Source organism: Apteryx rowi, unplaced genomic scaffold (assembly GCF_003343035.1).
Source record: "Apteryx rowi isolate R43461 unplaced genomic scaffold, aptRow1 scaffold_29, whole genome shotgun sequence".
In the NCBI taxonomy this organism is placed as follows: domain Eukaryota; kingdom Metazoa; phylum Chordata; class Aves; order Apterygiformes; family Apterygidae; genus Apteryx; species Apteryx rowi.
Genome location: NW_020449307.1, coordinates 3,196,707 through 3,213,477, shown reverse-complemented (window position 1 = coordinate 3,213,477; position 16,771 = coordinate 3,196,707).

Below are 16,771 nucleotides of genomic sequence, written 5' to 3'. Positions count from 1 at the left end.
TGGGCTTCAAAAAGAGATTGAGAAGAACAAATACCTCTAAAACATCTTTGAACGAAAGTCAGGGTTAGTAGTATGATCAGACAATGTTATATCTATATCTGTAAATAAAACAGGTCCCAGAGTATTATCTAGCCCTGAAATCAATTGGCCCAACATGGCTTACATTCACATGACCAAACTCTCTTCTCTCCAAAATGGGGAGTTCTCATCCAAACTGCCTTTTGGGAATAGTCTTTGGCTTGTACTGTGCTCTGAATCTTGCTTGGCCATTTTCTGGGAGAATAATAGTTGGCTTTTTTTTTCTAGGAGAGGTGTTAAGAATTTAACAAAATTGGTCACCACATGCCAGTGCCTGTGCTTGAACCTTTGCACTGCTTAGTTTATCAGTATAGACATTTTTTCTTTGTTTATACTATCTGCATGTTCCCATTAATAGAATTTTGTGTAAATCCAGCTATTCTTAATCCAGAATAAATTAATCTACAGACAGCCCTGAAACCAATGGTTCCTGTAAGCATTACACCAAACAACTAATTTTGTTCTTATTGTTCTATAGTAATTTTACTGGTTACTCTGATCCTTTCCTTTAAATAGCTGTGTCCTGTCAGGTTCAAGGCAGGTGCCCTGAGTGGCAGTAAATTCAGCCTTAACAAGTTCACTGTGTTGCTCCACATTATTATGCAGTATTCCTCCTGTGGTACTATAATATGGAGAGGGAACAGCCAGTGAAACTCTAGTGCTATTTGTCATATTAGAACTGTAGAAGTCAAAAGATTTTTGTTCAGTATGCCTATGGTTTACAGCAGCATATTTGTGAATTTTTTAGTTCAGCAATAAAAGACAGATCATACTGATTATTTCTGTTACACAGAAATATTACTGATCTTCTTCTCCCATTCAACAGTCCCTTTTTAGAAAATAATTCGTGTTTTGACCAAGTTTAAATATTCATTATGCTGCCAGTTAGCATATAAAGTTGTAACTAAATATGATGAAAATCCTTGCAATGTCAAATTTTGTAAGTGTAACTCTAAGAGTCAAAAAAGGAATCATGAATTCATACCTTATGCTTCCGTATGCCCTTTACATCCGTACTGTTGGACCTCCAGACAAGAGTGGAGGCTGTACTCTAGATCTCTGAATCCAGGGGGACTTTAAAGCTCCTTTGAAGTCAAGGAAATTTAACTTGAGTGAGGCCTTTAGAGTTGTTCCATTACTTCTGTTTACATTAAAACCTAGCAAAATACTGTCATATTTTTTCAGGTTGTTTTTACAGGCATTCATACAAAAGAGAAATATAAGCCCACTTTTAATATTTTACAGAAGTGATTCAGCAAGGCAGAACAGGAAACTCCTTTCTTTCTTTCTTTCTTTCTTTCTAGCAAACTGTGTAAACTATTCTGGTTCTACTATGTTTCAAAGTCTGCTGAATTTCTGAGATGAAAATGAGCTGGGAATTTGGAAGTTTCTGTGAATGCTAAAATGACTGTGAAATGAAATAAACCACTCTATGAAATAATAAGAGCCTAATCATAGGATTTGAGGGAACGGTGTGGAAAGAGCCCTCTGACTCGCACCATGTGACAGGAATCACAAATCATATACACCACTTTTACAGTCCGTGCTGCACAAAAATAGGAGCGTGATTCTCAAAACGGCAAGCGTCCATCTGCCCAGGTGTTTAGCAATCGTAGTATTCTTTTTCTGTCTGTTTGGGAATGATGTTGGTGACGGCCAACAGACATGAGAGCCTGCTAAGGTAGAAAGATCAGCAGCTGCTGGTTGAACAGAGGTATCCAAGAGAAAAGAAAGCTCAGTAGAGTGCAATTTTTTCACCACCTCTGTTGTCTTTTTTTTTTTTTCCTCAGTTTATCTCTTTTCTTATTACTCTTCATGTTGCTCCTTTAACTTCACTGACTGTGAGAGTCTTCCATCACACAGGAGGCCTTATTGGACTTCAAGGGAAGAAAGAAAACAGTGGATGCATGTCAGAGTGGACATAGCTCAGGAGGGGATCATCATTCTGCTGATCTGGCCTTTGTAGAATCTACAGTTTCAAATATTAGAAACACTTGTCCCCATCTGGGTAAGTATTTTATTTTCTCAGCTTTTTTTTTCCTAATATTTTGCAAGCTATACATTTTTTGGATTTTTAAGCCTTTGCACAAAAGTCAGCCTGGTGTACTTGTGCAAAATGTAAAAATGATGCCAGGAAGGCAAACACAGAGTACATATCACTGCAGTAAACTGGTGACTGCTTCCAAACCACTGCTTTCTATTTCACTGCACATAAATATGATTTTCCAAACCTCTTTGGCTGAGTTTAACAGGAAAAAAATCATAAGTCTTTCATGCAAGAACAGTTAAAAGCAAACTAAGAAGGAGCGTCTTAGAGAAAAAGGGCAGATAGAGCTCATTCCCATAGCTATATGCCTTAAAGCACTGGGTGCTCCTAGTGTATATAGTCTAAGGTATCATTATCCCAGTGCGCTAAAAAGTATGGATAATTGTAGCAAGGTCTGCATTTGAAAGAACTGTTTGCAATGTCCTGGTGAGGCACCAAAAATAGAAAGCTGACCTGATTATACTATCTGTGAATGGTTACATAATTTTCTATCATGATCAGTGATTATGTCATTTTGAAATTACATTAGAATTCCCTCTACAACTCAAATCCATTAAGAAGGGGATGCAGTAGAACCCTTGCTAAATGTAGTATTTGCCATAAACATCCGACATCCCTGACCCCTGTTATTTTCTTGGTAAAGATCAGTGTTGACTCCTCTTTGTGCAGCTGCTCAATCTGGGACCAGTTTGCCAACCAAGGAAAGCAGCTTCTAGTGATGTTCTCTGTGGGTGGTCCTTTTGAATGAATTATTTAAAAATTCATTAAAAAATTTCTCTTTAGAAGCTGGATAGATTTTTTACCATCCAGGGCATAGTCAACATTTTCTTTCTTAGCCAGCGTTCACCTTGGGAATGTGAAGATGAGAACAATGTGACTTAATTTTGCAGGCTGGAAATTCAGATATAGAAGAAAAATGCTGCTGACCTAGTTTTAGAGTAAACTTCAACCAGTTGTAGTACATTCATTTTGATGCAGATCTCTTTTTAAATGTTCTTATCTAATATCATTTTAAAGAGTATTCCAGAAACAAAGCAGGAAAAAAAAGAAGCTATATTTTGGGAAAGAAGAAGCTTTTAAAAACATTATTCATTTAAAAATTATAACGCAATAAGAGATTACAGGAGATGGCGGAGGAGGAGGAGTTCAGGAGAAGATGAAAAAGGAGAGACACTCAGGATTGCAATTATTAAAGCTTTGCAAGAGAGAAGGACTTCAGAGTTGATACATATCAAAGGTGGAAACACCACATTTGCTGAGACATTGCTGAAATTGTACTCCATCCGCTTTAGTAGACATATCAAAATGTAAATGAGCAGGGAATCAAATCTTGATAACGATATTAATGCCTGTACATTGGGATATATGAGTTCACCTTCTATGAACACATCATTTGATGCTAAAATACCTAGCTGCATCTTAATTCCTGGGCATCTTCAAAATCTGCAAGTTTCTTCTACTGAGTTTAATTACTATCCTGATTATAGAAATAAGGTATCAACATCCATTCACTACGTGGTTTTAAGACTTTTATATAATGTCTTGTGGAGATAGCTGTACAGACGTTGTTGGGTTTCCTTTCTCCTCTTTGAAAGACTGAGAGAAAGTTAATGCCTATTTACAGTTCCTTCTCAGGTCTATGAGTTGCTTGTCCTACACAACTACTATCAGTAACCATAAAATGATTTGGCCTTCAGTGTTGTTGTTGTGGAAATGTGACATATTTTTCTCCTGTTTCTTCCAGACGCTGGAAATATTGTACTAGATTGGTCTTTGACAGTACAGATGGGAGTGAAGTAATCAAAATCAGGCTGGATAAAACAGAAGTGATGCTGAGATTGTGAAAGCACATGGAGAACTGGCCAAACCTGTGGGAGAGTCACCTATTGAATCTGCCAGTGTGCCTTGCAGATTTAAAATTTTATTGAATCTACCTAGCTGAAAGATCATTGCTCATCTCGTGTTCCCTCATGGCATTCGTTTTTGTTTGGTTTGCTGGTGCAGCATGTTCCTGGCATTACACCTTTCAAGAAAGAATTTAAAGCTTGTTTAGCAGAGGCTTCCTGCCTTTGAAACCTGCTTCTGACAGAGTGAAAGGCCAAATTCTGAAAGCTCCATGTTGCAATGAAGGAATGTTGTTTGCCTTCAGATTATTTGGAGAGTGAATGGAGAAAATAGGAGTTTATTTTGATTAAATTATTTGTTAATGATTATTATTTAATTACTTCAGGTTCCCACATGCCAAAATTAATGGGCATTCCAGTAAATTTCAGAGAAATATTTTTTATTTTTAAATAGTGATTTGAAAAATTTTAAAAAATAAGAGAAAAGAGAGTACAAAAATGGAGGAATGATTTATACACTGCATTTTCCAATTTGGGATAAACATCAGATAACAAACTAAGGCCAAAAGGGTATATGTTGGCAGTCAATTCTACTCAGCCAGACATTGAGAAATATGATTTATTTAAATGATGTGCTGTTTAATAAACATCTGAATCCTTATTTATACCTCTTGATTTGCCAAATTTTTCTGCCAGGAATATAGAAGATGAGGATATGTGATAAGAACTACTTTTACCAGCTGTTATAGGATAAAATTTTGACATATTCTTTGGAAGAAACATGCATCTCTTCTGAAAAAAAATCTTATGAAAGATTGCTTATGGTGTGGTCAAGAGGCAAAAGGAATGTAAAACATATTTTAACCTACTCTTCGTAGGCAAGTAGCTAAAATTCTTGATTTAATAACATAGTGGGGTTATGGAGAAGTAACTGGATGAATTTCAGTAATCTTTCACTACCTTTTGTTAGACAAGTATTACAGTTTGATTTGGAAGAAAGTTTTCCTGGCTTTTCATTTCTTTACCATAGCAGTTTGTTAGCACAAAACCAGGCTAGTCTGTGCACAGAAGAGACATGTCATTTCAGAACTTATGGAAAAAATTTAATGGAAATAATTTTGTGTTAAGCAAATTATAAACAAGAAAGTTGTTAATTCCTATTCACAGCGATCCCTGTGAATATTCCTTACTTTTCTTTGGCTTTAATTCACTTTGCTACAATGAGGTTTAGGAGTAGTGTGTTATTTTTTGAACTCTCAAAAACCCAATGGGATTAGGCCCACATTATGCTGCATTCTGGAAAAATACTATTCCTCCCTGAAGACCTCACTCTGTTGCCTTAAGGGTCAGAGACAGAAAAGGCACAGAAGAAAAGACACAATATGGAAATAGAAATATCAATTTAGCATACAATTTTAGTTTCTTACTGGATTATATTTAAAATATTATTGTAATTCCTTTTTTTGTTATACCATGTTTTCTTTTCCAAACCCTTTTGGTACTTTCTGTTCCCTTTTCCTCTTACTTTCTTTTTCCAAAAAACTGAATCCTAACCATAATCTTCATCCTTGTTTCCTAAGGAAATGAGACTTGTGATCACACTTTGTGTGTGTGAGAGAGGAAGAGAGAGAAAACAGGGATTTCAAAAATAGTTGCATTCTTACAAGTTTTGTGAAAATATGTGGTAAGATAGAGGAGAGTTTGCAGAATCCTGTATTAGACAATCCAGGTCAACATTATTACAGAAAGCCATAGGAAACAACTCCTCTGTTTGTAGAACTACTTGTTGTGCACATTGATACACACCCACTGTGCTGGGACTTTGTTTCAGCATGCAACATGCATTTGTAGTTTTAATGATCATGTATACATGTACCTTGCTATCTAGAGATGCAGTTACCTACTCTGCCCAAGGAACTGCGGTATCCAGTATGTAGTAATGCAATTGGGTACTTAATTTCTTGAAAATCATTCTCTATGTATCTTAAAATTCAGCATGCCCTGTTTTCCTTAGGGAACACTATCCCTTCAACAAGTTGTAAACTGCAAATGAAGGATGAACAAAAATACTAGCTAACAAATATTACTTTGTTGAATATTACCAGGAGTGGTCAAATAACTACAGGTGACTAGTCACATGCAAGCCAGGCAATTGCAACAGGAATTGTCAGGACTATTACTGATATGTGGTTCTGATTGCTTATAGACACGTATTGCCCCTTTCGATGTCATCTTTGATTGCTCAGTGTGTCTACAAATAATACTAATCCCATGGTCCTACAGGAATAATAATCTGAAAAATACACTTTTGTGGGCTCTTTCATTTGCCTGGAAGTAATAATAGCTTCTGAGAATATCCATGCATCACAACTGTTTTGTTTGTTTTTGACTGTCCAGAATGCAAATAATATTGAAAGTTAACAACAGATTTTATAGGAAAAATAATATAGTATCTGACTTGGCTTGGCTTAGAGGAGTTATAATCTGTTTTCCAGTGGAAGACATTTCAGTATTACATTTTTGAGAAGCTTATATTAATCATGAGCCCTTAGGCACATGAACTATACGAACTTTTGGCATGAAACTATGCTTTCAGCTACACTTGTGCAATTCAGTTGGGTCCAGTATGTAATGCTTTTCACATCTTACTCTGCCTTAAGTATGTTTATAAAACTGACAGCACAATTAAATAGCAATAAAACTGGATGTTGATGGAGATGGAGCATGGACACTTGGCAGCTTCTGTCTTGAGAAAGTACAATGCGTGGATAACCACACTGATCAGCACCTTTGGCATATGTAATGCTTGTATTTAAAAAAAAAACCTCATGATGATCAGTTTTTATTTAGACTCCTAGTCATAGGATTAACAAGATGCATGTACTCAATGTTTCTGTGGTAGATGAGACGGCCTCCTTTTTCCAAAGTGACTTGAGATTTTATTGGCTCAACTTGGGAATCCTCTGAACGGTAAGTCCCTTCAAAGTGTCACAAAAGGGACATCTGAAAACTGGGATAACCAAAGACAGTGTGCTTTTTAAAAAATGGGTTCTGAAATAACGAAGAGGTAGCTCAGTTTAAAACCTGGTTTTGTTTCCATTTAAATCAATGGGGACAAGAAGAGGCCCTTGATGTATTTTTCATTGGAGTTTTGCAAGCTATTTTGCTTCTTCAGCACTCTGAACTACACTCTAGCTGACTTATGCTCATAAGAGTCTACAATGTTTCAAATAGAAAAACATGTGAAACTTCTTTCAAGTTTTAGTCCCCATGTTTTGGAGGATATTAATTCTGTCTCTCTTTAGTAAGTTAAACATGTGAATTTGTGAGAAACTGAATATTAGAAAAGTCAGGATCTAGAAATATGTTATCTAATATGAGAGACATCTATGCATATACAGAAAATGGAGACAGCACATTTGTTATTTATAATTTAACTCCTATGAAGCGATTTTTCATAGGAAACTCGTCATTCCTTTGAAGAAAAGCTTAGCTGGCATGGAATCTCTATTTGGTTATTAGGATTAAGAATGAAATTAAAATATTGAATCCTCTTCTCATAGGGCCAGATCTGCAGAAGGTATAAATCAGAACAGCTCAAATTTAAGTGAAGGAAGTTATGACAATTTACATCAGTTTAGGATTTGACCTTCTCTCCAGAAAATTATTTCTCTGAAGATCATACTTCCTATATTTGTCTTACTTTATGCCTGGCAGAGAACTAATTAATACATAATTGCTTTGCTGAACTCAGGATAAAACTTCTCTGTTCAAGAACTCTATTCATTTACTGATTAACTTGCTTCATGGCTGAGTTAGTTCTGCAGGGTCATGCTGTACTAATGACCAGAGCACAGGAACATTGTCAAACCAATGAGGACGAGGTAGGCTTGGAAATATTCCAGATTTTGTTCAATTAATCACTGAAATTTCAGGAGCTTTGGGGACAGAGTTGAAACCAAGTACATAAAGGATTAGATTTGTATCTCAGAAAGAGGATGTGGGAGAGATACTTTACTGCATGAGACTCAAATAAAGACGAATCAAACAAAAATGTGAGGAAATGGAAAACAAATAATGCATCAAACTGTTACTGATAATTTCTCAGTAGATCATGATTATTTTTCTTCATTATTATTTAATTTTGTTCTTTTTCTTCTCTAACAACGCCTGATTTTGCAGTCTTTATGTCAGTGTGACTTCTTACACATATAAAGACCACTCAGGCATAAAGGGTTGTAAGATCTGGCTCCAATCTCTTAAAAAATTACCACTTTCTTTTTCCATTCCAGATTTTCCACCACTGTATGCATACTATGTGTGTTAGAACCTAAAAAAATGCTGTGTTTAAGACCCAAAACTTGAATATTCTTGCTAAGGTCAATGAGAATTGCAGATACTCAGTGTCTCACAGACAGAGGCCCAGAGGAAGGTATGTTCTTCTCTCTACGCATGGTTCCACATCCCATTAGTACTCCTGAGATAATGGCATGTGCACTGGAAGGAAAATAGGCTGGTCAAAGATTAGAAGAGACCATTTTTTTTCATAATCAGCAGTTCTGTTATTGATTTTTTTTTAAATTACATTCAGCTGAAAACTTTCAGCAGGTGCTTTAAAGTGTCAGCTTCACATAGGTTATGATGAAAGTTGGCTTTCAGGAAATCAGCTGGAATATTCCTAATTCTGTCTTAGATTTCCGGCAAATCTTTTCTAGACTGCTGAGTGCTATAGTATCTAGTCACTTTAACTTGAGTTGTAGATACCAAACACAACATAAAATGCCTTTCTTTTAACAACTCTGGCTGCATTTTTTACCTGAAAAAAATGATTTTAGCTTTAACTAATGGAGTTAACTCAGATGAAATTAAATTCTATTGAAAGTTAAACTCTATTTTTAGTTTTTTTATCAATTAGTAGATCAAGTAAAAACTGTATCTTATTTTGAGCTTATTTTGACCTGCAAATTCATGTCAGAATTACAGACTGTCTTGACTTCAGTGTTATGTTATTTAACTTGATTACATAACTCAATATGAGAACTCAAGTTTTTTCCTTTTAAAGTTGAGACAACAGTACTTCAGTTACTCAATCTGTAGAATCTAGTTAGTATTTCTATTTAATTTTATAAGTGAGAAGCGAGGCTAAATTTATTAACGTTTGCTCAACTTTCAGAAAGTTGGTCAGTATCATAGAAAAGTATGTATAAGCAAAATCGATTAAGGTAGATGTTTTCAATAAACTGAATTTCAGCACTGGATATCTAATACCATAAGGACTGTATTAGAATTGCACAACTGTATAATCATATTATCACAAGTTTGATCATTTTTTAGATGAGGATCATAACATTGCAACAGTTTTAGCTTAATTATAATGACAGATGAAGGGATTTTTCTTTTAAGTGTATTAAGTTCCCAGAAAAAAAAAAATTGTTTCTGGGGTTGAAAATTTTCAAGCTTATTTATCTCATTCAGTAAAGTCTGAATCTTTTATTCCAGAGAAAAAAAATCTGCTATACTGCATGGCTGGACTGTGATATTCTGAATATTATGTCAGAAAGAACATTTCTGTAGGAATTTCTAAATACTGGGGTGAACCATTGAATATGCTTTAAAATCCTGTCAAATTCTATCAAAAAATATTTGCAATATACTCAAGATCCAGGTGAAATTGGATTGTTTCTTCAACAATTTGTCTGTCTGAACCTCTTTCTCCACATAAATGAGGAAAAGATGCTCCCTTCCCCCTTCCCCTCCCACCTACAGGAGACAGTGCTCTCCACTTAAAAATAAAAGCATTTGGTAGATTTTTAACCTACTCTACTGAAGCAGCTATCACACCATGCAAATAACTCCTTTCTGTTCCTACGTTAGCTGAGAAGCAGGCAAACATTATGCACTGTGCAGTGACTATTGTTAAGCTTTGTAGATTATAGAATTAAGCTTTAGAGAAGATTTTGGGAGTATGGCGGTGGTGTGTATCAAATTTAAACCAATTTAGATAATATAAGCTTTGTGACAAGCCCTGAGAAAATTGAATGAGTTATAATGATACAACATTGACTGAAAAGAAGCCTGAGAGGTGCTTTTTAATTTTTTACTTATTAATGCATCAGTATTTCTTTTGCACTTATTTACGATGAGGACAGCATTCATCTAGCTAAAAGTAGGTTTACATTCGAGCTAGTTACCCTAGCCAGTGGAGAATTAGTCACTTCTGTCAATATGATCTAGATAGAAATTAATCTCATTCTCCAAGTATATATCTAAAGTAGGTGAGATGAATGGCATCCTAAAATATCTCTTAACTCACTATAAAAGGAGACTGGAGTGACTAGTTTAGCTGTAGATATCTACACTTCTGACGTCTGAAGTTAGGTGAGATGAATACCATGCAGCAAGTCTGAATATGAGTTTCTTATTAGGAGGTATTATCTTTCTACTATTTAGGACTTTGTATGTAACAATATATTCCTTTTCTGCAGTCGAAGGATATCAAGAGACCAATAAATCTTCCAGATGACTAGAAGAGTGGAGAGAGACAAATCGTAAACTCTGCTATAGCAGATATTAATTTTCCTGCTTACAGTACAGCAATGAAGAGTCACAGAGCTCAGGTCTGTGAAATTTCGTTTTGCATCAGTGGAAGGTGGACGCTGTATTTACAGATGGTAAAAATACAGATGACTTTACAAGTTAGTTAATTATAGCAATAGAATGTGCTGGAAATGTTATAGTTACATCTGAAGCATAGATGTGTGATTGCTCTTTACTTTCATTTTTAAACTATCTACCAAATCCAAGTGCAAAATAAAACTGTTAAGAAAACATGCCATGAGATGATTCACAGAAGTAAACATCAGACTATGAGAAAGTTTACCTTGGGTACTGAAATTTATTACCAGAGATACCTAGGTCCAGAGATAAGTAGAAAAGTCTTTTTTGCTTGTACATTTAAAGTTATGTTTCCTACAGTTTTAGGTCTCAAAATAAGGATACCCCAAATCATTAAAATAGAGAGGTAATAATTTTCTAGTTGGAACAGATTAAGGGAGCGGGAACTCTGGGTTAGTTTATCCAGGCTGGCTTTCCACACGGGGTTGTGGACAAACGACAGAGGGTGAGCCCTCATCCGTCTGGGCTTTTCACTAGCATCTATCACACGAGTATCTCAGCACAGCCAAATTGCATCCAGCATCAGTTGTCCCTTCACTACCGTTGCTAGCCAAGGAGAGGTGCCTTTTAAATTGTTGGCTTTCTTCATGTGTATCACTTTTAGGTCCCTTTTATAATGGACAAAAGGAAATTCCTCAGAGGAAGCAGCAGCAGCTATAGAAAAGCTACACGGCGGAGATACCTAATAACTCAGAGGACACTGGGTATATTGATTACGGATGAAAGGATCTGATTTCTTGAGTGTATCAGTTTACCTTTGCACGTAATTTGGCTGATTCAGAATAAAGGCATACAGACCTATATAACAAAATAGTTTGGAAGTTAGCATCTGCTAGCAATAAACTATAGCTTTTTGACTTCAGAAATCTTATAAATTGCTTTTTGTCTTTACTGTTCTACTGACTAATTTTTTATCTAAAGTATTTCAAATCCCAGCTTTGCTCGTGTTTTGATGAAAAATTTAAAATAATCCTCCCTAATTCTGTTTTCAAAATTAAGAATTTTTTTTTTCTGATAAGAAAATCTTTCTTTCATTGTGAACTTGCTAGAAGACTTTCCCCATTCTTTGTGGCATTAGTTATATTCTGTGCAGGCTACTGTTATTCGCTGTATTTGAATCTGAATGAGAAGTTCATACAGAGCCTTTCCCATGGCTTAGGTCACAGTAACAGCGGTAGTCCCAGGTTATAGCCCCTCTTTTGGCTTCCAGCCAATGCCTGTTTAAGGTTTTAGTACTAATTTTCAAAACAGTCAATCAAAGACTCGTACCCACCACTTAAGAATGAAGTCTTTATATTTCAGTCTATTAAATCAGCAGTGTTCCATCAGAACGACACAGATCATGAGACTAGCATCTGAGAGTTGGAAGTAAAGCATTCTCAGCTAGAAAGGTCCATCAGCAAAAGAAAGTTCCAAGAGATCAGTTCAGCTTATAGCCTGATCCTTTCTGAGAAATGCTGCACCCTGAAAGATCCTTTTCAGCCAATGAATGGCATTCATAACTCTTCAAACGCTGCCAACTCTCCCCCTCAAAAAACAAAACAAAATCAAAAAGTTAAATGGCTTTTTTAAATGGCATGGCTTTTCTAAAATTAATCTATAGTTCCCAGACTTGACCTTCGTCCAAAATGGGGTACAAAACCTTGTAGAGACTATGTGACTTTGTTATTGCCATTGATTTTATTTGAAAAAAAATCAAAGTGGTGTATAGAGTTTCAAAATTTCAGATGAAAATAATAAAAATAACGAATTATCTGTAACTATTTAGCAGATTGACTGCTATGCAGTAATTTATGTAGTGTTTTGTTGGAAATTGCTCATAAGTACTATTTAAAAATAGAATATGTCTATTATAGTTGACAGTGCTAAGAAGCTCTAGTTTTACCTTTGTGTGTCACAAGATGGCACTGTAAGAACATGCATCGTGTTTGCACATCAAGTGTTGCCACAAAGTACTGCCAAATGCACCTATATATCTTTCAGGTTCTGGCAGACTGTCTCATTACAATCTGCTTGAGGGGTTTACATCCACTGTCGAGCATTCTGGCTATTAACCTTTCTGCAGACCCTCTCCTTATGTGGAGTCCCCGTCGGGATAGGCGAAGGTGAGCAGAGCTCCGCTCTGTGCTTGCAACACACCTCATGTGAGTACGAGTCTCACAGATCACCCGCAAAAATTGAGGAGTACCATAACAGGCATGCGTGGAGCCTATGTTTTCCAGAACTCACAGGTCTTCTGACAGGAGTAGGCCAGCACCTTCTCATCAAGCCACACCAGGTAGGGACACAGGGGCCCTGTGTACCTGCACAGGGGCAGCCTGCAGTCCTGTGCCATGACTTCCTTGGGAGCCATCTGTCCAGCCCCACCACAGCAGTACAATCCTATATCTAAATTTGCAACTTTGTATGAGGGAGTCTGGCGCATCATTCCTATCCCACATTCCTTGAGCAAGACCTTTAGGAAGCTCTCTGGAGGTAACTGCCTATTAGCTATAAAGAAGTTTCTTCAACTCCTGGCAGGGAATGCAATGACACCAGTTGCCTGAGTATCTTTTCTGCCTCCTTCTGATGAGCCGCAGAAAAAGGCAGATGGAGCAGGCATGGGCAAATGAAAAGTGATGTGTGAAATTTCCCATGCTGCACAGGGTTTTACTGGTGTGTCTCTGCAGTCTGTTCCGAATAGTGGGTGGTTAGAGAACCTCCTGTTACCTTAAGCACCCTGCTAGAGACTTCTAAAAGCAGTGATGAGCACCATCACAGGCTATTGCTCTTCTCCTTTGCGGGGTATCCAGCACAGTGAATTGCCAGAACTGCTAAACACTTTGGGCTCTCCTCCCCATCTCATCCACCCCCAGAGGGAATTATACCTGCATCTGCTATGCCTAGTGGCTTCACATCTGTACACAGCATGAACAGGGGATCCTAAGGGAAGTGAGAAGTTCTTGGTGTCTACCTGTGACCATCTCCTGGGGCAGGGTGGCACAACAGAAGAGAGGAGAATGGGTGCCTTAAGAAGGCTGTAGCATGATGTCAGGGGAAGGTACAGAAAGGAGGTGTGCAGAAAAACAGGGTGTGATGTAATCAATTCTCCACCACAATATGGATTGTAATCATGCCAGTTGTGGTTGGTGTTTCTAAAAAAACATGGGAAGGACTTTTTCCCCCATCCTCTGTGCCACCATTTTGCAGATGGTACCAGGTGATTTCCTCTGTGAAGAGTGGGAAAGATCTACCTCCCGCAGTAGACAGGGGTACATTTTTTGTTTGGGAGAGTCATATACAGTAGTGTTTGCAGTATACATTGCTTGCCTTGCTTCTGACTGACAGAGATCAAAGCTGTGACTTGTTTGCACAGCTGTCATTAAGCAGGGTATAGGAGTCTTGCATCATGTAAAGTGACTATTTTCCTTTGCATGTTTGTTGCTGTGAATGGGGGATAAGAAATGGGTTAGGGTGATTCTGGAAACTTCTTCCCACTTCAGGATGCCATACCCCTTTTGGTATCACGTTGTCCTTTAAGCACAGCCTGTGTACTTTTTTTTTCCTCTATGAGTCCTCGACCTAATGTAGGCGAAGCAAGAGCTGGGGGCCTGCTCTGAGGTGAAAGGGAACAGTCCATCTGAGCTCTGCTGCAATATTACTAGGGGGCAATGGTGAAACCCTGAAAGATGGACCCTCCCCCACATCTTCCAAAAGTTTTGAAGGACAAAGAGGTTGAAGGCTTCTGAGTCCACTGATTGTGTTTTGGAGATCATGGAATGGTACAGCATGATGTGCAAATGTGTCTCAAGATGCACCAGATCCTTATTTGGCATCACAAAAGCAACTTTAAGTTTCTTGAATTTTAGGTGGCATCGTGGGTGGCATTAAGTGGCATTTAAATAGCTAGGTGCTGCAGCCGTGCTCAATAATGCTAAGTTGTGGTGACATGTAGGTGGCTAGGCTCACGTGTCTCAAGGCAATCTTCTCATCTAGGAGACAGGGGTGATTTCCTTGCAGGCAACCATGAGGGACTCAGCCTCTTAGGCTGATTCTCTCTGCCCTTGTGTGTAATGATGATAGTGAATTTCTTTGGCTCAAAATATTCCCGCTGGCTGACTAATAGGAGTCCTGCTCTGCAGTTCACTAGAGTGATGTTTTATACACCAGGAATGTTAGAACCTTTGGAGGACTGTCTTGGTCAAATGTGAATATACTCTCTTTGGATCACAGAACAGACAGTTTTGTCACAAATGCACAAGTTTCCTCTCAGAAGAAGATAGATATCTGGTATGGAGTGGAGCCTGCAGAGTAATTAGGATATATGTAGTGTTGTTATCAATGACTGGGGCCCAGAGAGAAAAAGGGTAGTGAGTCAAACTGATAGCACAGATGCACCATAACACTGAATGTATTCATGCAAACTAATTTATCTCATTTGAGACAGCAAGGACATTCTGTTTGTTTAATTTCCCACCCTTTCCTTGGCTAATTAAACCACAAATCTAGAATTTTATCTTCTACATATTTATAAAATACTCTTTCATCGTATCTGTTCTACAAGCTAAGTTTATGTTATTTTGTTTTTAAAAGTGGCCTGCACTTTTGGGGCAGAAAGAATTAACATTTTGTGCTAATGGTGCCTTTTACATGTGATGTTATTCTTTAGTTGCTGGCCCATGCACAGCGGAATAAGAGCCTATTTACTCCTACCTCCTTGTTACTTTTGGGCTGTAAATCCAGTTTTGCCCAGGAAACATATCTAGGCACTGAAAACCACCATCATCTGTCTTATAAACTGTTAGCATGCTTCCCAGCAGGAGCTTCACCTGTCCCAGGCAGCACTTTCCTTACCCAGTCCCTGCCCAGGAACTGCTGGCAGCAAGGATAGGACAGGGACCATCTCAAATAGGTATTTGCTTGTAGCTACTTCTTTTGGAGACTAAGACAGCTTTCTAGCATAGATGCAGGCTGTTCTGCGCCTGTTGGTGTATGTGCCCAGGATCACAACAGGCCAGTTCATCTTACTGGGGCAGACATAGCTCTAGTGACCAGTGTTTCTAGACCCCTATCTGAATACCTTTGTTTGACTTTCAAGCTATACCCATTGTCTGAATCTCATGGATACAATTTAATCATCTTATTTCTCATATGATTTCATTTATTAATTAGGTAAACAGGCGCTCTGCACAACTTAATGTTTCTTAAGCATTAACAACATGTTTTAGAAAAGAGCAGAAGAAATGGTAAGTTACAAGATAGAATCATAGAAAATTCGAGGCTGGAAGGAACCTCTGGAGATGATTTAGTCCAACCTTTAGTTCAGCCTTCAGCGGAAAACCAGGCTTTAGGCTTTCCAGAGCATTGTCTAGCCCAGTTTTGAATATTTCCATCAAGGGAGAGTCCCCCATTTCTCTGGGCAGACTAGTCCAATGTTTGATTGTTCTTACAGTGAGGCATTTTTTTCTTATATCCAGATGAAATTTCCCCTGAAATAACTTGAGCCTGTTGCTTCTTGTCCTGTGACTGTGTATCTTTGAAAAGAGAGTACCGCTGGCTTCTCTATAACTACCTCTTAGGTGTGGGAAGGCTGTGATACTCCGAAGCTTGATTTCTGAGAGAGGTGAACTCCCACCACCTCTAGGAGACTTCTGTGTGGTTGTATCGTCAGCTTTCTATATGATCACATGAAATGTTCTGTGCTTCACAAAAGTTTTGTGAATTCATTACATTTTGTTAAGGTTTAGGTTAGAGGAAGTTAGAAATGCTTGTAAATGATAGGCTCAAAGCCCACACCCTTTTCCCTTCATCTTTTGGTGAGAACAGAATTTGAACCAAAATCTGAATCCTTTTAAACTCCAAGGGTCTATCATGCACTGAAAAAAGCCTGGTATTTGAACTACTCCTCTCCAACTCTGAGAAGTTTTAAATCCTAATATGAGCTATAAAAAAACAGAAATGTTTTCATTGTGAGGACTGGAATATCATTCAATTGCAATTAGTTTTTCCCTACCCCGTCAATGTTGGTTCTGCTTGTTCTGAATGTGTGCAATATGAGAAAGAAAAGTATGGATTCTAAAATCATTTGTTCCCATATATCACTGAGATCAGTAGTTAATCACCAAAATAAATCAGATTATTGCTGTTC